The sequence below is a fragment of the Catharus ustulatus genome, chromosome 1 (genome assembly GCF_009819885.2).
Source record: "Catharus ustulatus isolate bCatUst1 chromosome 1, bCatUst1.pri.v2, whole genome shotgun sequence".
Classification (NCBI taxonomy): Eukaryota; Metazoa; Chordata; class Aves; order Passeriformes; family Turdidae; genus Catharus; species Catharus ustulatus.
Window position 1 is genome coordinate 160,738,216 of NC_046221.1, and position 27,219 is coordinate 160,765,434.

The 27,219-nt window shown below is 50.3% G+C and overlaps 1 protein-coding gene across 2 annotated transcripts in view; it reads right to left on the reverse strand.

Moving 5' to 3' along the window:
* Positions 1–26,418, reverse strand: part of PTP4A3 (protein tyrosine phosphatase 4A3) — a 42,576-nt gene extending 16,158 nt beyond the window's left edge. Inside the window, exon 1 of one of the 2 annotated variants that reach the window (XM_033073676.2) lies at positions 26,344–26,418. The gene's annotated coding sequence lies outside the window, so the exon portion shown is untranslated. Of the gene's footprint in view, positions 1–22,421; positions 22,582–26,343 lie in introns of those variants that run through there. The other variant, XM_033073685.2, reaches the window with a different exon arrangement.
* Positions 26,419–27,219: the final 801 nt, after the last annotated feature.

Sequence of the window (27,219 nt, forward strand, 5' to 3'; positions counted from 1 at the left end):
GCTTTTCCCTTCACATGCAGCCCCCAAGCAACTCCAATTTGAGGTCTCCATGGACAGCTTTTTAACCTAATTTCTTCTTGTGCCAGAAGAGATTCAGCCATCATAAAAACCACAAAAAGGCACTAAACCCTCCAGTGTGGGGAAAAGGACCCCCCCAGCCGAACACAGTCCCCCATCCATCCCTCCCACCCTGTCCCCAGCAGGGGACAACTCACAGACAGCCACCGGTGGCCCTGCTCACATCGAGATCCTGGTTTTATGATCTGGGATATCCCCTCCACTGCCTTCCCCCTGCAGCCACGAGGAGCCTGCAGCCCTGGTGCCGACGTCAGAGGCTTTTCCTGGCTTGGATTTGAAGGGAAAGGCGGAAAAAAAAGAAAAAGAGGGGGGAGGAAGAGAGGCCAGCTCCATGGGGAAAAGTAATAACAGGCTTGGGGCTGGCTGCCTCCCAAATCTGTAGAGGGTGTGCCCCAGAGGGTTTTTTTGGGGAGGGGTGAAAGGCTTGGTCATTTGGGGACGGATGGTCCCCATGCTCTGGCGCCTGATGCACAGGGAAGTCAGGCACCCCAAATACTGGGGGCAGCTCCCTCATCCTTCAGGGATTTCTTTTGGCCAAAAGAATCAGAAAAAAAAAAAGCAATTCTGCATCTGATTGGGCATTTCCAGGCTTCAAGCCTTGTCCAACAGTATCTCTGGAAAGAAAAGAATCCCAAAGCAGCATCCTTGCCCCACAACACACACTGGGAGCAAACTGGCTGCAGTGGTCCCCCCCAGCAAGTGCCACTGCCACGTGTCTCTCCCACCCTGAAACTCTGGTGCAGCTGAACATCTGCCCAGCTTTTTTTCTTGTGGTTTCTCACAGTATTTTGAGCAAATTTAATACTTGTAGCAGGTGGCAAAGTTTGGGGTGGAGGTGCAGAATGATGTTTTTGGGAAATACGAGAAACAACAGCACAGTCCTGGGAAGGGCAGGGAGGAGCTGCCATGACCTCCCCTTTGAGGGAAGCCTGTGTCCCACCAACCTGAACTTTGCTATTTGCCATGTCCCTCCTCAGTGGTGGGATTCTGATGGGAAGTTGTCCCTACATTACCTGGTCTTACCTTGTCAGGCCACCAGAGCCCTGAACCAAGGCCACCAGAGCTCTGAGCCAAGGCCACCAAGCCCTGTCTGCGTCACTGGCGCCTCTTGCACAAGCCCCAGCCCAGACAGGCTGCGGTGGCTTTGATGGAAGTTTGCTCATGATGAAGGGGGCTCCAGAGGACTCAAATCTGCCCAAAGAGTGGATTTTGACCTGCAGACAATGTTGAAATAGTGCTCTGTGACATGCTAGGGATGCAGCACAGGACAGAACGTGCTCTGCCCGCAATGTGTCCCATGGAAAGATCTCTGGTGGCATCAAGCTATGGTCAGGATTGCCCAGAGAAGCCAAGCTCTGGAGAAAAGCAGCTCTTCCAAGTCAATGGCACCAGGTTTAAATGGTGTTTGTAGGGCTCTGAGCTTCCTCCACCATCCAGACCCTGTGCTGCCTGGGACTGTCCTCCCAAACCATCTCACTTTTGCTCTGCACTATTTGGTTTACACATTTCACCCCACGGAGACAGGATCACAGATATCATGACAGGCTGCTGGGAGGTGGCAGCAGCACCAGCCCTCTCCTTTGTGGTGGACACCAAAGCACTTCTGAAGGCAGTCACCAAGCCCATGGGGATGGTGCTGCACAGAAACCCCTGAGTTGTCTCTTCCTCATCCTCTCCAGCCATGGCCATTGTCACTTTAACAGCAGAAACTGCCCCTTGAAACAGCCCCTCCAGGGATGTCCCTTTTCCAGCAGGAGGGGACAGAGATGCTGCATGTAGGTGAGAAGTGTCCCCTCAGGACTATCAACAATACAGAGAGATCCTGGGGGAAACAGGATTCAGTGTCAGCCAGGATAATTAAAAGTCATGTAGCAGATGAAGGGAGATGGGAAAACAGGCTGCTCCTAGGTAGGACATGGCAAGGTCTGGCAGTGTTATCATCCCCCCCAGCACATCACACTCCTGGCTCCCCCTATTAAGCCCAGGTCCTGCAGAGATAGTTTTCCCTACAACCCTCTTCCAGAAAACTCCTCAGCTCCAGCAAAAAGTCACATCAGAGCTCCATGGTTACCACAGGACAGGTGCTCTGCAAAAGGAACATGTACACAAAGTTCTAGGGACAAAGGTGGGAACTTCCAAGCTGCCAGTTTTGGATGCCTGATCCTGCACCCTCTCCTGTTCCCCTGCACCCTCTCCTACCCTCCTGGACCCAGCCATGCTCAGCAAGAGGGACAAAATCCTTTGGTCCTGCCGCCCTTGCACAAAACCCCAGAGCCGTGCCAAGAGCTGTCCCCCACCCGTGGGAGCTTGCAGAGCAAATGAAGGTGGTTTTCTTTCAAATAAAAGATCAAAGGGCATGAAATGCTGAAAGTCACAGCTGTTCTTGCTGGAGGAACATAGTGTCTCCACTTGCTCTGCAGAGCCTGCCTGGTGTGTGAAGCACTGCCCCATGTCCTCAGCACGATGTGCACCTTGTCCACATGGGAGATGGGGAACTAAACTGGAAGGAGGAGGAGGGAGGATCAAGCATCACTTCAGAATAATTTGATTATGGCAGTGCAGAGCTCAGATTGTTCAGGGTCTGCAAACCAGAATCACAGAACTGTAGAATCATTGAGATTGGAAAGGATCTCCAAGCTCACCAAGTCAATCCTTCAACCAAGTACCATCCTGCCTACCAAAACACATTCCTGAGTACCATGTCTACCCATTTTTGAACACTTTAGGCATGGTTTCCACCACTTCCCTGAGTAGCCAATTCCAATGGGAGAGTTGCTCAGTGAAGAAACTCTTCCTGATACCCAACCTGAACCTTCCCCAGTGCAACTTGAGGTCTTTTCCCAACTACAGAACTTCTGAAACTCAAATCCCCTTGGAAATGCACCCTGCAGCTGGGCTCAGATGACCATAAAAAGGTGAGGATGTGGCTGTGGCTCTTTCTCCAACTCAGGAATTGATGGCCAGGGAGACCTCACTGCAGGCTTTCAACGCATTAGAGAGGTTGGAAATAAAAAAGATGGAAAAAGAGTTTTACATGGGCCTTTAGTACAAAAAGCAACAGCTTTAGATTGAAAGAGGGCAGGTTCACATTGAACATAAGGAGGAAATTTGTTATGATGGGAGTGGTAACACAAAGAAACAGGTCATTCCCAGAAGCTGTGGCTGTCCCATCCATGGAAGTGTTCAAGGCCACGCTGGATGAAGCCTTGAGCAACCTTGGTTGCAAGGGAAGGTGTCCCTGTCCATGGCAGCATGTTTGAAACTAGATAATCTTTAAAGGTCCTTTGCATCCCAAACCATTTCATGATTCTCTGAGTGCCTGACGGCCAGGCTGGTTGGGTGTCACCACGACCTTTCCCCTGGGTTCTCCACATCAACTCCCACCCAGATCCCACTTGCCTCTTCATCAAGTGGGGTTCAAATTGGATTCAAGTTTAATCAAGGTATTAAAAAAAAAAAACCTTGCTGGAACAGGACACTCTGAGAATTAGGAAAATGGGATGAAAAATCCTTTGGGCTGGAGCCCTACAATGCTGCAGCTTGGGACGTGGTCTTGGACAGCAAAAATGGGCTCCCCAGTTATCATCAAGCCTGTCCCTTTCTGGGCTGCACACAAGAAGCAGAGAGCAGCTGCTGCAGCCCCAGATAAGCACATTTTAAATCACATCCTCACTTGTCACACAGAGATGCTCTGGCATGCCAAGGCTGCTCCCAGCCACTGTTGGAGGCGAAACCAGCTAAAAAAAGATGGCAAACTATACAGATCCTGGTGCTTCTTGAACTTAAATGAACTGTCTTTCAATACAGAAGATGAACAGTCATCCAATCCTGTTCCTGTCATTCACAGGAAGGATTTCCAGCAGTGGCTTTGTAAAAGCCAGCAAATGCCCTGGTATCTCAGGAAGGGAAATTGCAATGATTTGCATGAGCAAAAAGCTCGTGCCAGAGCTGCTGTGGGATGATGATACTTGGTGCTCTTCCCATCCTGTCAGGGATAGCAAGGAGAAGGTCGTGCAGCACAGCCAGCTGGCTTTCATGGACCATGCCCAGGTGGTTTTGGAGACCACTGAAGGAAAAGGAACCACATCCTCAGGGAAATGGCAGAATGAGAAAGAAATCCACCCTGTCTAGAGGGAAACATCACCTGAATGCCACGGAACAGTGCACCCAGGAAAAGCAAATCCAACAGTGGGATGTCACAACCTCAAAGCACCTTTCCAGATTGATACCACTCTTGGGACAAGATGGAGGTGAAGTGGTCACCACCAAGTGTTTTTGGGGCTGGAGGAACCTGCAGTCAGCATCATTTCTCCCCAAAATGCCCAAAGGTTGGAAGGAGAGTGTCTGCCTGTTCAGGAAGTGCCCATACTTATGAGCATGCTTTGCCTTTGACTTTCTTTCATCTAGATTTTTGCATAAATCCGGTGCTGCCTTTAGGGAAATGCAAATTCCCTGGAGAAGGGGGAGCGTTTGAAGGTGCTGGCTGCTCTGGCGCGCCAGGCGAGGAAGCGACGCTTTTATCACCTGAAAATTAAATAAAGGCTGAGATGTGAAGCCTCCCCACCCTGCTAAGCAGGAAAACTTCCTCAGCTCCTACGGGCCGGATCCAGCAGGGATGGGACAGGCAGGATGCAGCGTTTCATCCGTGCTCTGCACATCCTCCCCAGCCCCAGGGGTGAGCTTTAATGGCCTGGAGACACGCAAGCTGCTCCGGCTCCGCTTGGTTTCCCGGCTCCGCTTGGCTCCCGGATGGTTTCTGAGCCATTTTGACACCTCGGCGTGGGTGGCATTTCCCAGCCACCCTTGCTGTGCTGGAGCAGGTTCTAATCAAGCTGAAAGCAAATGAGCTTCCCTGGGTAAAGGAAGCTGCAAGCCCAAATTCATCATTCATGATGAAGCCAACTGATGATAGTAAATGTTTCTGTAAATGGGGATGCACATGTTGTACCTCTCAGCAGGGAAAAAGGGAAAGAAGGTGAATGAAAAAGCAACACCAGTAACAAGCTGGCTGGGTTAAATACTGGCTTTGAAATCTGTCCCTGTCCCTCTGCTCCCAGGGCACCTAAGAGGGTTTCAGCCTGGGAGGAGGCAGACAGACATTCCCTATTCTGTTGGCCGTGGGTGTATTCTGGGAGGGTTTTTCCTCCATCTCTTCTTCATGCTGCTTCATAAGGAGCCAGGCTGCCGCAAACAGAAAACAAAACATCTATGGAGACTTTGCAGAACACCCAGTGTTGACTTAAGGCTCAATTAATTCCCCCATTGTAAGCTCCTTTGGTACACAGAAAAAGCCAACTGAGGGCATTCCTATTAATATACCTGGCTCCATGCTGAAATCCACACTATTTCAACTATCCTAGAAGAAAAACCCTACAGGCACAGATATGTACAGAGTACTCCAGCAGCCAGCACAAAGGATGTTTTGCTACTTCACAAATAATTTAAATTTGGCATTGCACGAGACAACCAACAGCAAAACCAGCCTGGCATGGGCTGGACCACAGTGGGACAGAGGGAGCAGAGACAAGGGACACTGAGGATGTTCCCTCCAGCCACAGGACATGGGGCTCCTCTGCTCCAGTGCAAAGTCAGCAGGTACTGGTTTGGCTCAGTCCTGCCAGCACGAGGCCATTGTGACATCAATGGCCATCCTGGCAAAGGCACCATGGAGCAGACCTTGCCTTGGGGGAGTTAAAAAATAAACAAAAAAGTTTATTTTCAGCTTGATCTGTTCCCAGTCATCTCTCTACAAACTGGCAGCTGTTCTGGCAGGGCACTGTGGGCAGCACTGGGACAGGCAGCTGAGGGTTGCTAAATGAGCACTGTAATTCAACGCCGAGGCATGGGGTGAAACTCTGCCGTGTGTTCCCACACGGGAATTTCTCTGGCATTTTCTTTTATCAGCTGGTCGATAAAACATCCCCATCCTGTTTCCAGATCTCCCATAAGTGTAATTCGTCACACAGATGGAGCACATCCTCTCTGCTGTCATTAGCACGTCCTGGGCTGGTATTTACTAGAAACACAGCAGAGGGACTTCCCTCAAGCTCCACCAGATAGTGGCACCTAAAAGATTGTGGGGACCTCAGCAAGAGACTTCCCTGCAATGTTTGAAAATGCCAACCATGCAGCTGGACCCACAGCCTCCCTGTCTGAGCCTCCCAGGCCATCAGGACTGTGGTGATTTGCACCTGGATGGGTGCACCCATGGAGCCATCACCTAACTCAGGCACAGAGGAACACCTGCCCCAAATCTGCTCCCAGGAGAGTGGCACAGTGTAGGAATAGGAGCTTTCAGTTAACACTAAGGATTAACTCTGAGCTCATCCACTTCTCCAGCACAATCACCAGCAGGAGCATCATTGTGGCATTGCTGCCTCCAAAGCTGCTGATATCTCCTCACCAGGAGCACATCCCAGTCACCTTTCCAGCTTGCAGCCAGGCACCAAGGATGAGGAAGATTCACATCATCCAGGACCAGTAGTGCATCCCTCTGATGCTAGGGCATTGATAAACCCCTGGTCTTTGACCTGTCTGCTTCAATAAAACAAACAACAGCTCCATGAAATCTCCCCTAACTTTAGTGGATACCAATTTTAGCCCAGCTGCCTGCATGATGCCTCTGCTGCATTTTTATGCCTAGCTTCAGGCAGATATTCTGATTTTTGCAATGCCTGAAGACAGTTGTGGGGAATACACAGCCGTTTTTAAAGCAATGGCAAAAATAAATCAGTGTTTTAAAGGGAAACAGAGAGGGGGAAATAGTCTTGTTCTGGAAAAAAACCTACAAAGATTTGCTGGCAAAACCCACCAACATGTTAGACACTCCTATTCTGACCCCCATCTCTGGGCCATGAAATTACAAAGCTGGACCATGGGCTGCCCCTCTTGTCCACAGTTCACTGCCACTCTCTGCTTGCTGCCTTGGGGGAATGGAGTAAGGTTACAAGGCTGTCCTGTGCAAAAGCTTTTTGCACATTTATCATCATTCAGATGGGTTTAAAACCTCATTAGTTTTTTTCAACTTTCATTTTTGGAAGTGTTTTATCATGCCTCTACATTTTAGCAGAGAGCACTAAATGGATGGAGGATGCTCAAGAGCAGCTCTGGGATATACAGAACGGATCTCCATGTCACATTAACCCAGCCTCGTACAATACAAGAATTTGAGACAAACTTTATCTCCAAATCACGCCTTTTTCAATGAGTTCATTTTCAGGAAGCTGTCCCATCCACTAACCTCAAAAAATGTCTCTGGCTCACATCCATTAAACCAGATAAATGAGAGTTTACAAGTTCATAACTCGAACTGAAGTCAGAAAGTTTCGTCTTTCGTTTTCTAGAGCTGATTCACGGCCAGCCTGACCCGAAATATGGGCTTGCTTCGAGTCTTTTGTCATTTCAGAGTTCATTTACAGTTTAAAGTGATGCTCTCCTCCTGCCTGAAGTCTCCTGTGCTCTCATCCCAGCTCAGTGCTGGCACAGCTTCTCTCTGCACTCCCCAAAGCCTGTGTGGACACACTTTTTGAACTTGATCAAGTGAAATTGGATCTGCTTCTGGATTTGCTTCTCTGCCAGAAATTCAGAGGGATGTCAAGCAAGGATTTTGGCCCTGGGGTGCCCAAGCAATCATCCCTGATGTTGAGCACAAGCAGAGAGCACCACCTTGGACTTACCCGTATCTCTAGGAAGACATTTGAGCTTTTCCAAACTGAGCTTTTCCCTCTCTGCTCCACCAGCACAAGAATTGTGAGTTTCCTTATTTCACTGAACCCGGCTGTATTTCTGGTCTGCAGAGTCAACAAGAGGAGCAGCCAGCTTTTTGGCTCCCTTGGAAACTCTGCAGTCCAAGAAAATCAGACGAAACATTTGAACACGCTCGAGCTTTTTCGTCAACAGTCTGATTCCGAGGGACCTGACCCTGCGTCCCGGCCGGCCGGCGCTGCACCGACAGCAATATTTTTGGGTCCTGTGTGGAACACTCCTGCTACAGTCCTGATGCCAAGTCTTGCAAAAGTTCCCAGGCTGAGGAGCTGGATGTGAGGAGCCTCCGCTGCAGGGTTCATGTGAATTGTTGAAGCATCTCAGCTCACCGGGGAAGGGTCAGAAGTGGGGAAGGACAGGCATCATGCTGACTACAACTCAATAAAAGCAACAAAATGCACACAGAGAACTGTCTGACATCTCACACTGACTGTCACAGGAGGGCTGAGGTTGGAAGGGACCATTTCCAACCTCCCCAAAGGTTGAAGTATTGCTATGGGCACCTCACCACTGATACCCTGGTACCCTCATGGACACCCTGTAGATGAGATGGCCTCTGCAATCATGCATTACCACCATGCCTCGATTGATGACTGAGATTCTGGTCCTGGCTACTTGAACTATGCTCCTCTGAGATGTAGCATCTAAAGCTAGAGTTAAAGGATATAATTTGCTCCCTTCGCCCTGCCCAAGGTCACTGAAGGACATGGACCTGCATGGAAACACAGATGTCCCTTCACAAATTCCCTCTCTCAGCTCCAAACAGCACCAAATTCTTTCAGCAGGGTCCTTCAGAGACAAGAAATGAACCCTCAGCCCCAAAATGTGGAGATCACCCTGTATCCTCCAAGAAGGCTCATCCACAAAGCCCATCTGAGGCGCGGTGCCCGGTCATGGCCCAGGATGAGGCATCTGGCTGAGCCCACAAGGTGGAAAGTTCAAGTGGCTGCTGTTTATTTGGCTTTGCAGAGAGCAGTTCTCCAGGCTGAACGTGGGCCAAGCACCTTCCCATGGCAGGAAGTGCTGCTGGAGTCTTTAAATAACCACCAGTGGTCAGGGCTTTGGTTTGCAGCTTCTCTGGATGGAAAACCATCCCTCAATCCGTGTCTGCTCCAGCTCTCTCCTGGGTGTAAATGTCAGCACCTGTCTCATTAACTCCTAAGTCTTCATGTCCATAGCCACCAGCCCCACATGGAAGCCTGAGAGAAGCAGGAAAAGTTCTCCAAGCACAGGCATAAAAACACATGTGGGCTTCTCATCCCTTGTGAAAGTTGAATTTTATGTCCTACAATCAAAGCTTCCCTTGTTTTTGTGTAAATTCGTAGTTCCCTGGGGCTCTCCTCACCCTCCCCATCCTGCTTTAAGGTCCACACATATCTCCTCACACTCCAGCACTGAACTGCACCACCACAAATGCTCCTCACCTTCCTGCAGCTGGACTGGTGCATTACCAGTTCATAGGATTAAAATCAAGAATAAAATCCTTCCTCCAGGGCAAGTAAAAAACGCCAAGATCCCTCCACAAAGGCTTTTCTCAAGTATTCCCCTGGGGTACTTGAAATCAGAAATCTTGCCAAGAACCTGGGTAGAACGGGTCACCCAGCAAATCCAGCTTTACTGACGGAAAGTTCCCAAAAGCTGTTTCACTGGGAAGCCTGGCTACTTTTGGATTTGGGCTTGCCAAGACTGGGGAACAAAAATGATTTTTTTTTTTTAACCTATAGCTGTCATTAACATATTAACCTAAAATGATGGCTGGTGAGAGTAAGCTCTGTAAATAAGCAAAATTACATTTTACAGTTGGAAAACAAGACCCTGTCCTGACCTCCTCTCTTGGGCAGATTCACTTTTGCACACAGCAAACCAGTATTTTATTTTAAACTGTGCTTGTAAAAAGTTAAAAAAAGCTGCTTCCTTGACACTTAAGTCAGGTAAGGACACAGCAGGCCAATCTGCCATATAAATAAGCCTGCTCTTGTATACACATGTGTTTTAAAATAAGCTTATGAAATGTAAACACATGGGCTTTAACAAAAAATAATCCAGCCTCACTGAAACCATTTAAGTGGGACTGAGCCAGGCCTCAGAGATCTGCACAGGGCATGCTAACTTTGACCCAAAAAACCCTTAAGAGACAAATAAAACACTCTCATAAACATGCAAAAAGGAGCAAAATTCGGTATTTTTCAGAAGGATCATCCCTAGAGCTGCATTTCTGTCTTGGCTGTAGGAAAAAGAGACTGGGGGGAAAGAGTTTCTTCCAACCCATGTGTGCACATTCCACACTGCTCACCTTTGTACCACTGAGATGAGCAATTTTTCTATTTGTCCCTGGCCTGTACACCCCAGGAGAGGAGCCAATCAAGAAACCAGGCTTTAAAAATAAAACACAGCCTTGACTTCAGAGGGGCAGGTGCGAGGGGAAAAACTACTTTTAACCTTCATTCTGAAAGAGGAGAATGCTGGGACCCCTCTGAATGGGGCTTGTCTGAGTTTAGAAGATTTATTTGGAGTCAATGGAGGCATCTGGCGGGTGGTTAATCCTGGTGCTGGGCACTGGGGCTGGGGAAGTGGACATCAAAGCATTCCTGCATCTGCTGGGGAAATGGGAGAGGCAGCAGACAGGGCTCTGCCTCCTCCCTGCATGGCTGCTGGGGTGACAGGCAGCACAGACCTGAGCTTGGGGCTCTCCAGCACACAGAAAAGCTGTCTAGATGTCTGAGCAACCCCCTGAGGATGGAGCTTCCCACTTGATTTGCTGGGTTTCCATCCTGCTGCAAACACAAACATGAGGAGATGCTCCAGCCCTCTGATAATTTTTTTCTGGACTCGCTCTGACAGGTCCATGTCTTTCTTGTGCTGAGGACCCCAGACCTGGGCACAGTTCTCCAGATGGGTCTCACAAGGGCACATTCTATCATTCTGTGAAGGTGAGCTCCCAGCAAACTCACGAGACCAGTGTCCCTAGATCCATCCATCCTGGGATTCATGGTGGAAGCTTTTCCTACCACTGATAGAGGATGTTTCAAACCTCTCGTGAGCTGGTTCGGCAGCAATCCAAGAGTTAGCATGGCCAGGAGATGAAGAGTACATTAAGGATTTAGCAGGACCTGACAGCTCATAAAGGGTGGCTAAGGTAACTTTGTCAAAGGCTGGCATTCAGGACCTCTCCATCCAAGGAGCCAAACAGCCTCAGGCAAGCTGTCTCAGGGGAGTTCTGGGTACACTGCATAAATCTCCAGCCTTATTAAAGCTCCAAAGACCACAGAATCCAGCTCCTGACCTTCTCCGGAGCAGAAAACGACAAAACGTTTCCTGTTATTTATAGCAGCTGGAGAGTCTGATGGGAAAACCCCACTTGTGAAACGTGGGCTGCTTGCCATGGCTGCTCTCAGGGAACGGTCAAGCTGCTCTGAACTCCAGCCTGGATGGACCATTTCATCTCTGGGGCACTTCAGCCTGAGCAAGACCATGTCCAGTGGCTGTGCAAGAGGAACAGGCAAATGGATCTTGTTCCTGTTGGTTCTTCCAGGTCATGTTTGCGTGGCCCAACTTGAATTAGACAAGGCTGAGCAGCCCACAGAGGAGGCTTCACCTTTGGGCCACAGGCATGTGGCCACCCTTGAGGAGCACAGTTACAGTAATTTCATGATTATAAGCCGCACTGAGTATAAGCGGCACTTCTGGGTTTCAGCAACTTTTTGGTTTTTTGTCCATACATAAGCCGCACCTGATTATAAGCCGCACGTTACAATACAGAGTGTGATAAAATCTATCTCTTCTATCACCATCTGTTGAGGGGGGGGGCAGTGACCCTTATCTCAACGGCAGATATTCTGCTAATGGGCCATCCATTGAAACCAGGCAGGGCATTGTTCTTTATCTTTTCACAACCCATCCTTCCTCCAGCCAGTCATTTTCTGCTCATGGCCACTGAGTCCCACTGTGGGACTGATAAAATTACTGCATCCCATTGGGAGTTGCTCCAGCCAGGGGGAAGAGCCCAACATTTCTTACCAAAATAAAAACAGAGGTTTGGGGACACTAAGGGAGCCCCTTTCTCCACTGGACTCCAGAGGAAAACCGGATTTCTCCACATCACCACTGGACTCCGGAGGGAAACTGCACCTTGTACAGGAGCACTGCTCCAACTGAGCCACATCTGTCACTGCAGGAGGATGCAGCCACCATGGAATGGGACTGCTGCCAACACCCTGCCTGACGGGGTGTCAGGTTGTACTCTGACTTTGTCAGGGTTTGGAGTTTGTTTCTTTGTAGTACTGTATTTCTATTTTGATTTCCCTAGTAAAGAACTGTTATTCCTAATTCCCATACTTTTGCCTGAAAGCCCCTTGATTTCCAAATTATAATAATTTGGAGAGAGGGGGTTTACATTGTCCATTTCAAAGAGAAGTTCCTGCCTTTCTCAGCAGACACCTGTCCTCCAAACTAAAACAGCAACTTTTCGTTCTTTGTCCATATATAAGCCGCACCTGATTATAAGCCGCACTTCGGGTTCGGACCAAAATTTTAGTCAAAATGGTGCAGCTTATAATCGTGAAATTACTGTAATCTGTATGAAGCTCCTCCTGGATGTGGTTTACCTCACCTAGGAGGCAACTGTCAGCTTTTTAGGGAAACTGAGGAAAGGGTATAGACCTTTTGCCCACCTCCACTAGGTACACCCCACTCCTCAGAGCACGGCAGGACAGGCACTGGCACGTTTATCTGCTGCCAATTGGATTTCCACCACTCTGGCATGCATGAAAGGTGCTTTCCAGCATGTTCAGTCATGCAGGTGCAGGAATCCTCGCAGCCCAAGGTGAGCTCTTCCTGCACTGGGAAGAGCTGGGAGCCTCCCAGCGCCGGCCCTGCTGGAGAGGAACATTTGCTGTCATGCTGTCGAGGAGGATTCCCAAAGCTTCTGTCTTGGGCCGGCGCCAGGGCGGGTGTTCTGCTCGCTCCCAGGCCGAGGGAAGCAAGCTGTTTGTCACACAGAGAGGCTGTGAGAGGAGCTGCCATGATGGTGGCTGAAAGGCTGCGATGGCAGCCAGGGACACGCACTGACCACTGCCAAAAATAAACCACTGGGTTGAGGGCAGGGTGACAAGGAGTGTCAACGCAGCAGTGAACGGTTGCTGGGATTTAGGACCACACTGGGAACAGCACAGGTCACACTCTGGAACTTCACCTTCATCATGAAGCTTCTGCTCCTGTCCAGGTAATGATGCCTTATGTAGGATGCAGCTTGAGTGCAGAAACCTGAATTTAGGGACCCAGGAGCCTCATTAGAGTCATAACAAAAATCACAGAACGGTTTTGGTTGAAAAGGAACTTCAACCCAACAACAGCCCAACAATATTTAGTCCTGCAATGAGCAAGGAGACCTTCCAGTAGATCAGGAGACCATTTCAGTCCCCTGGCCCCAGGCTTCTTGACAGGCTCCTCCTGTCCTTCTCTGCTACAGCTCTGTGTGGCCCCATGGCCAGTGTGGGGACTGAGACCCTGACACATCTTATCTTCAACAACAAAACCCCAAACAGAGCCATAGCCAAGGCCTAGGTGCATCTCTAAAGAGCCCAGACAGATCTTCTCCCAGGGAGATCTCAGCCCTTGCAATGGACAAGTTCCTTCTAAACATCCCCAGGCAGTTTGCCTGCAAGTCCAATTAATAACACTGTATTTTGTCAACAAAGTCGGGTCAGCAGCAATTCATAGACTTCACGCTGGTTAACCTTTTCCCACCAAACAAGCCCAGGGATATTTTGACTCTCTGCCCTTGAGAAGTTTATTTGTGTAGGATCCATCCACTTTCCAGCTTCCGGCAATGAAGACACACAAGGAGCGTAACTGCTTTCTAATAGTTGGGGAAAGACTTGATGGCTGTGGCCAGGCACTGGCACTAGAAAAGCACAGCACTTGCCAAAGCCACCTGAGAGAGTCCAAGAGGCTTGTAATTAGCCAGTGAGAAAAATCAGAATGAATGCAACAGCCCAGTCATTGCCCCCAGATGCAACAAGATCTGCAGGGAACCTGGAGGTGTTCTACTTGCTGTAGGCAAAATGTGTGGACTGGGATTGTGGAATATATTGAAAGAAGACTCAAAGAGAAGAAACATCAGAGAAAGCCATCCCCACTTTCAGCCTTGTCCATATGCCATCACCCAGGAGGAGATGACTCAACAACAAACCACTTCAAACCTCCCCAGTGCTTTTCGCTGCCCAGGACCACATCTCATCATCTGATGCTCACAGGACTTTGAAGCAAAAGCAGATGAGTGGGATCAAGGAAAAGGGCTACCTCAGCCTTGGCCTGGTGAGGATTTTGTGCCTCTTAGAAGAAGAAGGACCAAGGAGAAAGATTTCTCACCTTCCTCCTGAGACGTGTGGGATGCATCTCTCAGCCAAAGATCACAGGCTGCTGCAGTTCACAGGTTGTTTCAGCTCCAGGTAGCCCAGATACTTTCACTGAGATTCAATAGGATCGGCCAAAAGGGATTCAACTTGAGATTCCCTCACTTGCCTGGGCTCTCCTGGCAAATGATTAACAGATGCTGCACTGGCGGGGAGCTCTTCACCCAGACAGAACAGCATCTGGCAGGCGCATTACTGCCTGGCGTGGCGGGTGTGCCCCGGAGATTTATTGCCCAGATACAAAGTGACTGAGCTCTGTCCCAGGAGCACTGAGAGGGAAAAGCAGAATTTCTTCATAAAAGAGCCTGCTTATCACAATTTCAATTATTTGCACATGAAGGGGAGGCCAGGAGGGCAAAGACACCCCAGGGTGATATGGGGAGGTGACACAGTGCTGGCTCCAGCGGGTGCTGCCAGCTGGAGGAGGGTGTCTGGTTCAGGGAAGGAATGGCCATCCCAGAAAGGGGTAGGGAAGGCTGTGCCTTTTAACAGCAGTTGGGATATTTTCTTCAGCACATTCCTCTCCCTCCAGTAATCTTGTGGGAGCCTGGAAAGACGCGTTGTGAAATGCAATTTCTTCCTGCTGGCAGCTCTGTGGGGATGCCAGGAGCCAGAGCAGCCTTGCATGGAGGCAGAACCAGTGTCCATCACGCTGCAAACATGAGACACTGATAATTAAACTGGGAGGTGAAGAGAAAGCCTTTCCCAGCATAAACCTCCTCCCTGGCCTGGCTTGCCCCTGCACCAGGATGGACTCAGAGTGTGTCAGACTGGGGCAAAGGATATGGGCGTGCTCATCATGATGCAATATTTACCTCTTGAGATCTGGGTGAGGTCACGCATTTGCTTCACTTTGGGCTGTATTTGTTCAAGGATAGAGAGTAAAATCATTCAGGTTTCAGAATAAATCCCAGTTTGAAGCAGTAACTGGGAGAAGAGCACAGTGGGATGCACAGGGTGGCTACTCCAGGCCACACAGATCCCAATGTTGCCTGAAATCTCAGTCCATCCCATGGATGAACAGAACACTGGGCTGTATCTGGCAGCAGTTTGAGAGGACACTGGTCACAGCCACGTGCTGGGCTGAGCCATGCACGCTGTGGTGTGTCTGTGGGACGTGCCTTCATCCACCTCTGCTTTCAATTAAAGCCTCTAATGATTTTAGCAAGAAAAGACTGAACCAAGTGCATCCCTGGCAGGCTTGCTAATGCTGGCCAGATGTGCTGCTCCTGGCAGGTGCCACAGTGGCTGTGAGTGTGCAGGTGGCTTTGTAGGGGTGAAGTAAGGAAAAAAAAAGTAAAAAAAGTTATGGGTCATTGCCATCAAACCAAATCTTCCAGAAAAACTGAATGGAGCCAGTCCTGGATGCTTTGTGGTCTGGGCTTGGGTGAGGCCCCAGGGCTGTAATGGTTTTATTTAGGGCATGCAATAACCTTTGGCTCCTATTGTATTCAGGTTTGCCAGAAAGGCAGTTGGCCTGGCTGGATTAAAGCTGGCAGTAATTACATGCCAATGCCTCCTCTATAACGAGGAAGGGCGAAACCTAAAAAGAAAACCACATGTGCATCCCCCTCTTCGCCACTTCTTGAGGGGACACCCTTTAACCTCCCACTAGCAGAAATCCAGCTCATGCTCAGCAGTAATGCTTTGAAAAGTTACTGACAATGCAGTCCAAAAAAGAGGAGAGAATGCTCCTGGTGTCAAAATGCATTTCACAAGCGACCAGACTCATGCCCTGAAGGACACCCTCTGCCTCGCCCAGCCACCAACCCACCCAGCAGCCTTCCAGCCTTCCCCACTTCCCCCAGTGAACGTGCCAAATGCAAACCAGATGCTCCAAAACGCCTGCTTGAAGACATTCCCTTTCATCTGGTAATTGCTGCTTCCGAGGGAAAAGATCTTAAGTGGTCCTCAAACCCTCTTGAGTGACCCAGGCACCTATTTTTGTCTCTTTTGGGCTTCTGAGCATCTTTGGCTTTGGCATCTGAACCACCCTGCTGCTCCTCATCCCCTCTTCCCGGCAGCTGATGGCCAATCCCAGCCTCCTTGACAGCACTGCACCCTCAGGACTGGTTTATTGCCACCCACTTGTCATCAGCCACGTGCAATCCAATCCCACTGCATGAGGTGCCATGATTCCACTGAGATGGGCACCACTGCTTCCCCAGCATCAGATGGGCATGGTGTAGGAAAGTCAGGCGGGGGGGTGCAAAAATGAGGTGCAGAAGGCAAAACTAAGATGCTATTTGCAGTAATGGCAGTGATAACAGCTCCATCTAAAAGCACAGCAGGAGGAAATCCACACTCCCACCCCCAATCTGACCTACACAAGTCTAAACTTGTAGATGAGGTACATCTACACTGAGGATTTTCTCTTGCCCTCTTCAGTCACTGCATTTCTAGCTTTGACAAATAAACAGCCGGTCCCCAAACCTCAGGCTCTTTATTGCTTGTGGGTCCTTCCCCTTTGTTTCTAAGAAATTAAAAACAGAAGGAAAAGGTTGCAAAACACACGCTGACCTCTCCTTTAAATACAGTGAGAAATCAAATAAACAAGGAGTGAGGAACAAGGAAGAGCGACTGCAGGCAGAAAATGCCCAGCTGTACCCACTCTGAGTGCTGGAGGCTGTGGATGCTGATTTAGGCAGTGAGAAAACATGATGCACAAAGCAAACCCAGCGATGAGCGCAGGACGTGATGCACTCCTGTGCTGGAGCTGCAGCTGTGAAGGAGCCCACGGGCTGCTCAGAAAAGATTCAGGAGGGGAGTTAATGCCCAATGTGATGTGCTAAACAACCATGGCCTGGAGGAGAAGAGCTGGGGGTCAAAAATCACTTAACATTGAAAGATGCGATGAGGTCTGCTGGTTTCCTCCTGGTATCTGCTGCTGATGCTCAGTGCCCCATCAGCATCACTCTCCCTGGCAGAGGAGATGTGGGAATTGTGTTACACCAGCCCAGCAGCTTCACTGGAAACTGGGAGATGAGAATAATCCTGCTAATAACTGCAGAGGCCAGCTCCTCCTTGATGATGCTAATTTACATGTGGTTTAACGAGGGCACGGAGTGATGGAAGGACACTGCAGGGGAATATAAAATCCTGCCTCAAATGGACACATGCTGGTACAGTTTAGATTAGGCAGAATGAAAAAAGAAAAAAAAGGGTTCTTAACTACAGGGAAACTTGGGGAAAATAAGGAGCTGGTGAGCAATGGCACCTGGAGCATCCTTCCTTCCATCAAAAGTACCAGTCAAGTTCTGCCTGCCAAGGAGAAGGCAGAGGTCTAAATTGGGATGGATAGGCCAGCATCTCAGCATCACCAGCAATAAGCAAGAGTTCCCAAAGAAAGCACATAAAAGGCAAAGAAAACCCATGGCAAAGATGCAGCAGTGAAAAGCATGGTGAAAAATTATTCTGGGGGGAAAGCAAACACCTTGGAGCTCTTTCCAGACACCCTGGATGGTCCAACATCTCTAAAAGAGGACCACTGGTAAGGAGCCACGTGTGTATTTTGACCTGATGAACTTTCTCATTTTAAATCCACTTTAGCTTTTGAGCAAAGTGCCTGGCAACAGCTGTGCATGGGAAATATCTGCTCCACAACATCAGGGCTGAGATTAGCATGGGCAGGAACATGAGCCCTGACACAACCAGAAAGGAGAGGGAAAGGTGCTACTGAAGGCTGCACCAGGGAAAAAAAAAGCTCATCTTCTGCCAAAATGGCTTTTGCATTGCAAAAGAAAAGTGTGCTAAGGAAATTAGATAATGGTTTCAAATTGGAGAGCCTTTGTCAGTGGTAAGGATGCTTGGGGTTGTCCTTCTGCAGGTTGGGACCATTCCCAGCAAGGATGTCCTGGTGGCATGGTGGATTTTCCTTTTCAATGGGTGAGCTGCAAAATCAAACTGCTGAGGCTGTCTCCAACATAGGAATGAGGAAGCCTAGATGCCCTTACACCCCCTCCAGCCATGCTCCACCAGGAGCTCTGGGGTTATTTAGGTTGGCAGACCCACGACACTTGGTAGAGCCTGCCAGAGAATAAATACCAGAGCAGGGAAAGGAGCCATCCAAGCTAAAAGCCAGTGTGGGTACAAGAAGAACAAGGCCAAATGGGTACGAGTCATCCACAAATAAATTTAAGCTGGAAATGAGAGCAGTTTGTATCCGTGCGAGCAGCAAGGCTCTGGCAACAGCTTTCCCAGAGGACTTGCCAGGGTCAAACAGCTCATTAGTTTTAAGAAGGAAGCTGGCAGGGGGTTTGTGTCATGGCTGCTTGTAACAGCAGGAGGAGGACCAGCCAAAAATTGGTGGTGGCCCTGGGGCTGCCTTCAGCAGGACATGGGTCTGCAGCCACAGCCACATCCCACCTGTGCTGGTGGGATACAGAGGGATGCAACCGCATCCGCTCACTCTCAGAGAGAGAGGGAGGCTGCATGGCGAGGAAAATAAAAACACAGAGCTCCGTTTTTCCAGCTGACAGGAGCTTAAACACCGGCTGGGAACTGGGCTCAGGGCCCTGTGTGAAATTCAGCTTGGCTTGTCTTGAGACAGCAGCTCTACTCCCCGAGCACCCTACGAGCATTTCGGTAATAGCAGGGGGAATCAGACCTACTTGTCAAGCATGTTGCTATTTGTGCAAACGCTCTGTACCAGAGGGAAGCTTGAAGAACAAGTCCCCTTTTTATAGCGCGTTGGATGCTGGCAGTGAGCCTGCAAATTAGAAGGAATTCAGAGAGGAGCAACAACAACAACAACAAAAAAGCCTAAGGGGCTGGAGGGATTAGTTTGGAAGGGGAAAAAAAAAAAAAATGGAGCTAAGTGTGTGGTCCAATGGATGTGACTTTGGGCTGGACTGTACCCAGTTTGTCCCACCCACAGCAAACTTCCCTGTGCCATGTGCAAGTTTCCCCACCTGTCCTTAAGAGGCAAGATGTGTTTTCTGCCACCTCAGGAGACAGCTCTGTCATGTCCACACAGAAAAAAAATTATTTCAAAATTACATATATGATAGAAAGTTCAATAAAAAGCTGCCAGAGTAAAGGTCAGCCCATGAACAAAATCAGTTTGAGCTTGGAGGAGCTCAGCCATTGCAATGAAGGGTGTGTGGGGAAGAATCCCCTGCCACAATGGGTTTTTTTAGGGTGGTTTTACCCCAAATTAGCTCAGTTCATCCCCAAACCCACCGAATTGCTCAGAGGTGCAATATCCCCAGCTGGATGCAGTTCTGCTATCAGCATCCTTATTTTCTGGGGCACTGAGAGGGGCAGGACTGACCTGGATCATGGGTTTAATCATCAGCCTTCAGCCTGGCTGCACTTGCACTGGTGCCAGGGCCCTGGAGAGGGGACTTGGGCAAGAGCCCAGCACTGTCTCTGCAGGGAAAAGCTTGGCTGTCCCCAGCTCGGGGTACTCAGCCGCATGGGGACATTCCCGTGACCAAAAAGTTGCACCAGCCAGGATGCAGCAACACATCACCCTGGGGAGCACCAGCACAGGGACATCCTGAGCCTTTCAGGGATAAGACCAACTTTCCAGTTTGTTGATCAAACCTCCCCCTTTTAGTGCCTGTCACACAGGCATGGATGGAGCTGTAATTTGCCATGACGGGATGTAGGAGAGGAGGGAACGCAGAGGCTGGGACAAGCCTTCCCTTAAATGCCCCCTAACACCACCTTAAAAAATAATGAACCGGGGGCAGTGGAGGTTACTGGTTTGGTATGAGAATTTTCATGAGCATGAGAAAAAAGAAAGACCACATTGCTCCAAAGTTGTTTTTTTTTTTTTTTAAGCAAGCTTCAGGGGTTCTGGGAGAGCAAATCTTGCTGCAAAGTTTGTTTTCTGTTGTGCCCATGTTACCAAGCAGAGCTGGCCGTGGAATGTGCAGCGAGGGGCACCCGGCTGTGCTGCACCCCTGGGTAAGCAGTGGTGGCCAGGTAGGATGGCACAGTGAGGGTCACCGAGCCTTGGGCATTGCCTCCAGCCCAGAACATTGCCCAGCCACCCATCTTCCCAGCTTAGCACATCTTTGCTTCCAGCAGTGCCCCATTTCCAACAGTTGTGTTGCACATGCAGCTAATAAATAAACATCATATAGACATCAAAAAAGCGTTTTTTAGATGTTGGGATAATCAGAGCAATTGCCCTGGCGCCTTTCCCCGGCATGCCAGGGTGCAGCGCGGTAGCCGGCAGCTCCCAAACCCTTCCCCGGAAAAGTTCAAACCCTCAAATACTTGGAATTGCTCTTTGAGGGAATTTATTTTAAAGCCGCTTTAACGGCAGCTGGGAATTACCAGGGAGGCACTTTACTCTGCTATTTCCCAGCTGCTGACCCCGTTTGCATGAAGGGGGCCCCGGGCAGCCACCCAGCTGGGACACTTGGGGACATGTGCCGAGCCAGCTCTGCCTGGAGTTGCACCCAAAATTCCCCTTGTCCCAGCTCGCAGCAAAAGCACAGAGCAGGCCTCTTGTGCATGGCAGGAGTGAGAAAAATGAACTCCCACATCCAGCAGTGAGGGTGTGAGCTGGGATGTGGCAGGATTATCTTTTAAGGTTCTGTTCCCATGAGGGCTGAAAATTGCACCCAACCGTGTTGCTTCCTCCCCAGAGAAAAGCAGAACTGGGAGGCTGTGAGCCTCCCAAAAACCAAATCAACATCCCATCCCCTTGGTGGCATGTTGTTTTTTAAGCAGTATTTTAGTCTTGAAAAGAAAAGGGTTATTGAACAAAATCAGTGTCAGCAAGTCAGCAGCTAAATGTCACCAGGGCTGCGAGCAACAGGTCCTGATGGAAGGTTGGAAAATGCCACCACCAGAGCTGTGGCTGTTCCTCCTGCAAACACCCTCCATGTCCCCATTTCCCTGAGTGGGTTACAGAGCCTTTCTCCCCTCAACATCTACACAGGGACACCCTGGTCACCCCACCTGACTCAAGCCCTGGGAATGAGCTGGGAGCCTTGAAACAGAGGCTGGGTTGGGTCTGGTGGCAGACAGAGGCAACTCCAAGTCCAACAGCTGCCAGATGTGAACCCACCTGCAGCCACCAGGTAACTGAAGTGATGGGGCCCCCAAAGCCACAGCCAAGGGCTGTCCTGATAGGCATCAGCCCCCTGCAGCACTCGTGGCTTTCTTCTCCCTCCTGTCACGCTTGAAAAACATTAGTGGAAAAACACAGCAGAACGAAGAGGGTTTGAGTGGCAAGTTGGAGAAGGAGCTGGAGGAAGAAAACAACTCGGCAAGGAAGGAGGAGCTGAAGGACACAAGTGTTCCCATTTTGGTTCACAACTCCCTAGGGTGCCGCTTGGAGCGTTTATTGACCAACTCGCCTGCCCTCGATGAGCTGGCCTTGCAAACTGTGGCAGGAGGGAGGCTATTCCTGGTCAAGGCATGTACAACAGCAACACTTCCTTAACTCTATAATCAACCAGTGACACACCAAACACATAGTCAAGGACTTTCCTGGAGAGGGCTCCAGCTCTGCAGTTACTGCACCTGCAGCATCACCAAAAAAAGCCACCAGGTGCTCTCATGAAATGCTTCAGTGGTCCCCAAACAACAGGAAAAAAAGCTTCAGTTCAGCCAGGCAGACACAATCTGTTTAAAAAAATCAAGGTGCACCCTTGACTCCAGCAATGCAGCAGATAGAGAGGACTGAGTTGTCTCTCTCTCAGTATTAGAAGGAAAATAATCATTGTCGCTATAAAAAAAATGAGATGTAGCCAGGTCAGGTTCATTAAAGGTGAAAGGCAATGGTTTGACTCCAAACCCAGCTGTTCTCCCCAGCATTGATACGATCTTCCCAGCACAAGTCTGCACGGGAACTCGTCATCCCCCCTGCTCCTTGCAACACGATAACACAGCACATCGCCCCCAGCTCCCAAGTTAAACATCTTATTAACTGCAGTGACGTAAAAGAGGAAATCTCCGAGAACTATCGCAGAGATGAGAGGGAACACATTTACCATCAATAGGCAATGATACTGCTGCAGAGAGATCTGCACATAAAGCAGCATCCAGCCCCTCCTTCCCCTCCCTCCTCTAATCACTCCATGTCATGGGAAACTAAACCTGACATCCAAACAGCCCCGATACGAGACACTCGCTGTAAAAATATTTTTAAGATTGAAAAACAACAAAAAAACTCGCCTTCCAGGAAACCATTTGGATACAAACCCTGCGCAGCTGCAGCCACCCTCGGTGTCGTATTCATCCCTCCTGCTTCAGCTTAGAAATCAGGCAGGGTGGAGAAGGGGAAAGGAAATAAAAAAAAAGGGGGGGAAAGAAGAAGTGATATTGCAGCTGATGAGCTGCTAGAGGCTGTTGGCAAAGTGGTCCAGCAATCATCTGAAATTCAGACGGTCACGTGTGGGTTCTGTCTGCAGCTCCCGCGCAGCCCGGGCTCAGCACTTCGCCCAAGTGCACACGCAGCAATTCCCTGTGCTGAGCTCTCCCTCCCCACTCCCACACGCTTCCCAGCCCGTGCCCCATCCCAACCATACCCAGCAGGTTTTGGCACAGCAAGGTGACCCAGCTGCTCTGGCTACAAAGGTGGATTTCTGCCATGCAAGCACAGGGCATGCTGAAAAGCATCACTAAGCTGCAAAACCATTTCCCCCTTGGAGCTTCTCCACCTAAATCCCAGCCCTGCAGGCAGTGCTGTCTTCTCCACCAGGTGTGCCAGTGGCCATCATCCCATTACATCATCTGGGGCTGCTGGGGGTCCCACTGGCCTGGAGGAGTGCCCAGAACATGCTGTACCCGCTCCTGAGGCCAGCCTGTCCCTGGGCAACCCTGGGCATGTCCAAAACCAGCCCCCAAGCTCCCTGAGCTGCTGTGGTTGCATCAGAGAGCAGTGGGTGAGCCCAGACACCTCTGGGGTGAGGTGGCAGCCAGCTTCTTTCTTTCTTTCTTTTTCCTCCCTTTAATTTTCATCTGGGACATTGCTTTAGAGCCAAGGGATGCTTCAGGCTCCATCCTGTACTGCCCCACAGAGCAGCAGTTCCTGGGAACTCACCAGGACCAAGCAATCATCAAAGGTCCCTCTCACATCCCATAATGTAGCTGCATAGATTCAGCCCAACTGTCCCATCCCCAGAAACCTTCAGGACAACTGAAATGAATTTATTTTTCTCTGCTTGCATCCATTCTTCGCATAAATTAGCAAGAGGAACCAGGAGACTGAATGTTCCACCCCACCTCAGCTTCACCGCACGGCTGGAGACGATCGCATGGCACTAAAGCCAGGCAGATACAGTGGCACTAAAAAAAGAGTAAGGTTGCTTTTTTTTTTTTTCTTTTAAAGCCGGATTGCCTTTCACGGTGACTATATTTATAGGTAGAGCTGTTGAAATTCTAAGGGCTCCTTGCCACAGGAATCCAGCCGTGTTTCGTGTTCGCAAAGTGGCGTAACTTGGCAAAAATGAACATTTAATAGGCCAATGGGTGCTGCTTCCCCTTCCTTAATTTTGGGTTAAATCAGAAAGGGAAAAAAGACAAGATGTAAAATTAGCCACGCACGCTGCTGCCATGTGCCACAGTCTGTATTTTCCAGATTAGGAGCGTAACGAACACGGGACTTCACACCCGCCCCTAGACCGGCACTTTCCTTTTCTGTCAATGACCAAAAAAACCCAGCTTTTCGCGGGTGTTTATTTTTGCTTTCAGTTTGGCTATCTGTGGCACACACCAAGCCTTCTCTGCACTTCATTTTATGGTTGAAAAACCCCGTCAGGGTTCAGCTGCAGAGTGGTAAAACTTGCTCTCCCCGTCCAAAGACGCTCGGGAACACCACCCGCCAACACGCCGCAGCACACGATGCCCAGAAACCACGCAGTCTCAGCCCAAAAGTTGGCAGTTTTCTTACACAACAGCATGCTACGCTGCTAAACCCCTTTTTTATTTTAATTTAGGCTATAAAAGCGTGTTACACCCTGTCCAAAGACGCTACCACCCCACTGAGCACGTCTGGATGCTAAACTTTGATTCCCTATGACAATGTGTGTCTATTTAAGACAAAACCCAAACCATAATTAAAGTTATTGATAGGAGACGATGTTTACTGTTTGCTATTTTAACATCAAGTGCTGCTGGATTTCAAGCCACTGATTTCCATGGCTTGCAGGGGATGATAAAGCTGGAAACATGCCTTAATGTTGGGGTTTTTGATGTTTCTCTGGGCACTTCAGCTGTCAAATCAAAGAAATTCACTTAACAGGCCAATCCCAGAAGATACTTCTCACCCAGGATTGCCTTGACTGGAAGTCAAGCAATTTTTGAGCTATCAAGGCACACATAAAAACAAAATAGCTGTAATAAAAGCTTTTTGCTTCCGCAAGCAGTGCTCTCCCTAAGCAGAGACAACAGGGTGATGGCTCATGGCACACACCTTTGACACAAGTTAACCAAAGCTCAAGTTTTAATATTCCCAAAAGAAACAAATTTCAGGTTGGAGCATTTACCAACAGTTCAAAATCTCTTCACTTGCCCAGCTGTGAAATTTGGTGGTATCTGAGATCCCCTAAAAGTGGCTGTGTCAGGGACTGTGCTGCATCAGCCCCTGCCAGCCAGCATCCAAGCTGTTGACTCTGAAGCCAAATGCCAACACACTGTGAAGTCCCTGGATGTATATAAATAATGGTGCAGAACTTGGTGAGCCCACAAGGCCCTCAGCTTTATATCCACCTGCTGCATTTTTAATGTGCACTATTAGCATCGATGGGATTAGAAAAATCAGTGATCCCTGCAACAGTGGAATTTAAATCCAGTTTGCAACCAACCTGGTAGGGAGATTCATGACATTTTGCATAGAAGCAAGACACTAGCCCCATTTATCCACATTACTCTTTTCCCACTGCTGCCAACAAATATACGACTTCATTAAGACTCAGTTTCCTTGCTTTGCCCAGAAGGATGCACATAAACCCAACCCAACAGCTCCAGACACTTGGTTGCCCCGTTTACATTTCAGTTCCTTTGAGCAGAAAGATGAAGCTGTAACCAAATGAACTGGAGAAATTGGCAGCAGCACAAACTTGACAGATTCCAGTTAATTGCTTGGATTAGTAATTCCAGTCGCATGCAAAAATCCACTTTACCTACGGCAGAGAAAGGCATGGCATGGGATGTCCGCCTGCTAGGTGACCTGCCTGCCCAAGGAATGGGAACCACCGGCATTCCCAAGCCCCCACGCCATGGCAAGGCCAGGAATGGCTTGTTAGCCTAAATGAGACGTGCTCAAATAGGGAATCACTGAATCATCCACGCTGGAAAAGACCTCCAAGATAATCAAGTGCAACCATCAATTCACCACTGAACCATGTCACCGAGGGCCATAGCCACACGTTTTCTGAACACTTCCAGGGATGGTGATCCCACCACTTCCCTCGGCAGCCTGCTCCAAACACGAACCAGGAGAGCCCATCCCTGCCGCAGCTACCGACGCAGGGCAGCCCCATTGGTTTGACCAAGAGGGAAACATCCTTAGGGATGGCGAGACCGGACAGCCCGCAACACGGCGCTTCCCCCTTGGGCCCCTGGTGACACCGATCGCTGCGTCCGGCCCCGGACGGGAGTGGAGAGGCCCCGCGGAGCCCTGACAGCGGCCACGCTGCATCCCACCCACGGAGCGCGGCGGGATGGGCTCTGCCGGGATGCTCCGTGTCCTGCATCCCACCCACGGAGCGCGGCGGGATGGGCTCTGCCGGGATGCTCCGTGTCCGCACCATGGGCTGGGGACTGCGGCACCGCGCGTGGGCTCCCGGCGGGGCTGTGGCGGGGAGGAGCAGCGTGCGTGACCCCCGCACACCGGGGCTGCGGCTCCCCTCCTTTGATTGTGGGTTCAGTCTGAAGGCGCTCTGGCCTCGCTGGGGGCACGCACGCTGCTGGGCCCCCCAACACAGCCCCAGGATGGCTGCAGCAGAGCCATCATCCCGCTCCGGGGGGACACGGCACCGCGCAGCCTTCTCCGCACGCCGCGGTGGCCCTGCAGCCGGCGGCGCACGGACCCCTCCCGCCCGCATTGTTGCGCGGGCGGACCCACGTGCGGCCACCGCCGCCGCTTCCCCTCGCCCGCCCGCCTCCGCGCCCGCGCACTGACCTGCCCGCCGGCTCCGCTCGGCTCCTCTGGGCTGCGCTCGCCCCGCTCCCGGCTCCGCTCGCCGCCCGCCCGGCCCCGTTCGCCGCCCCCCACCCGCACATGCAGCCGCCGCCGCCGCCGCCCCGAGCGCGCCCGCGCACCCGGCCCCGCCCCCGCGCGCGCCGCCGCCGCGTCACGTGGCGCCCGCAGGAGCCAATGGGGAGGGAACAGACGGCGGGGGGGCGTGGTCTCAGGACGGGATGGGCGGGGCCGGGAAAGGGGCGGGGCCTGCGGGAGTGGGCGGGGTCAAGGGGTGAGGGGAGCGTGAGGGAAGGGGAAAAGGAAAAGGAGAAAGAAAGGGAATGAGAGACGCTGGAGCGGCTCTGCTGTGAAATCAGACTGGGAGAGCTGGAGGTGATAGCCTGGAGAAGAGAAAGTTCCGAAGAGAACTTAGAGCCCGTCCCAATGTTTAAAGAGTCTCCAAGAGAGCTGGAGAGGGATTTCGGACAAAGGAGTGGAGTGACAGGAGAAGCAAGAATTGCTTTAGACTGCAGAGGACAAGTTCAGATGGGATATTAGGAAAAATTCTCTGTGAGGGTGGTGAGGCCCTGACACAGAGAAGCTGTGGCTGCCCCATCCCTGGCAGTGTCCAAGGCCAGGCTGGACGGGGCTTGGAGCAGCCTGGGACAGTGGAAGGTGTCCCTGCCCATGGCAGGGGTTGGAACTGGATGAGCTTTAAGGTCGCTTCCAGTCCAAAATATTCTATGTTTCTAAGAAGAAGAAAATGTAGATGATAAGGAGGAAGAGGAGGAGGAAGAAGAGGAAGAAGATAGAAGATGGTGATGACGAGGAAAAGAAGAAATAAGGAAGATAAGGAAGAAGAAGAGGGGGAAGAAA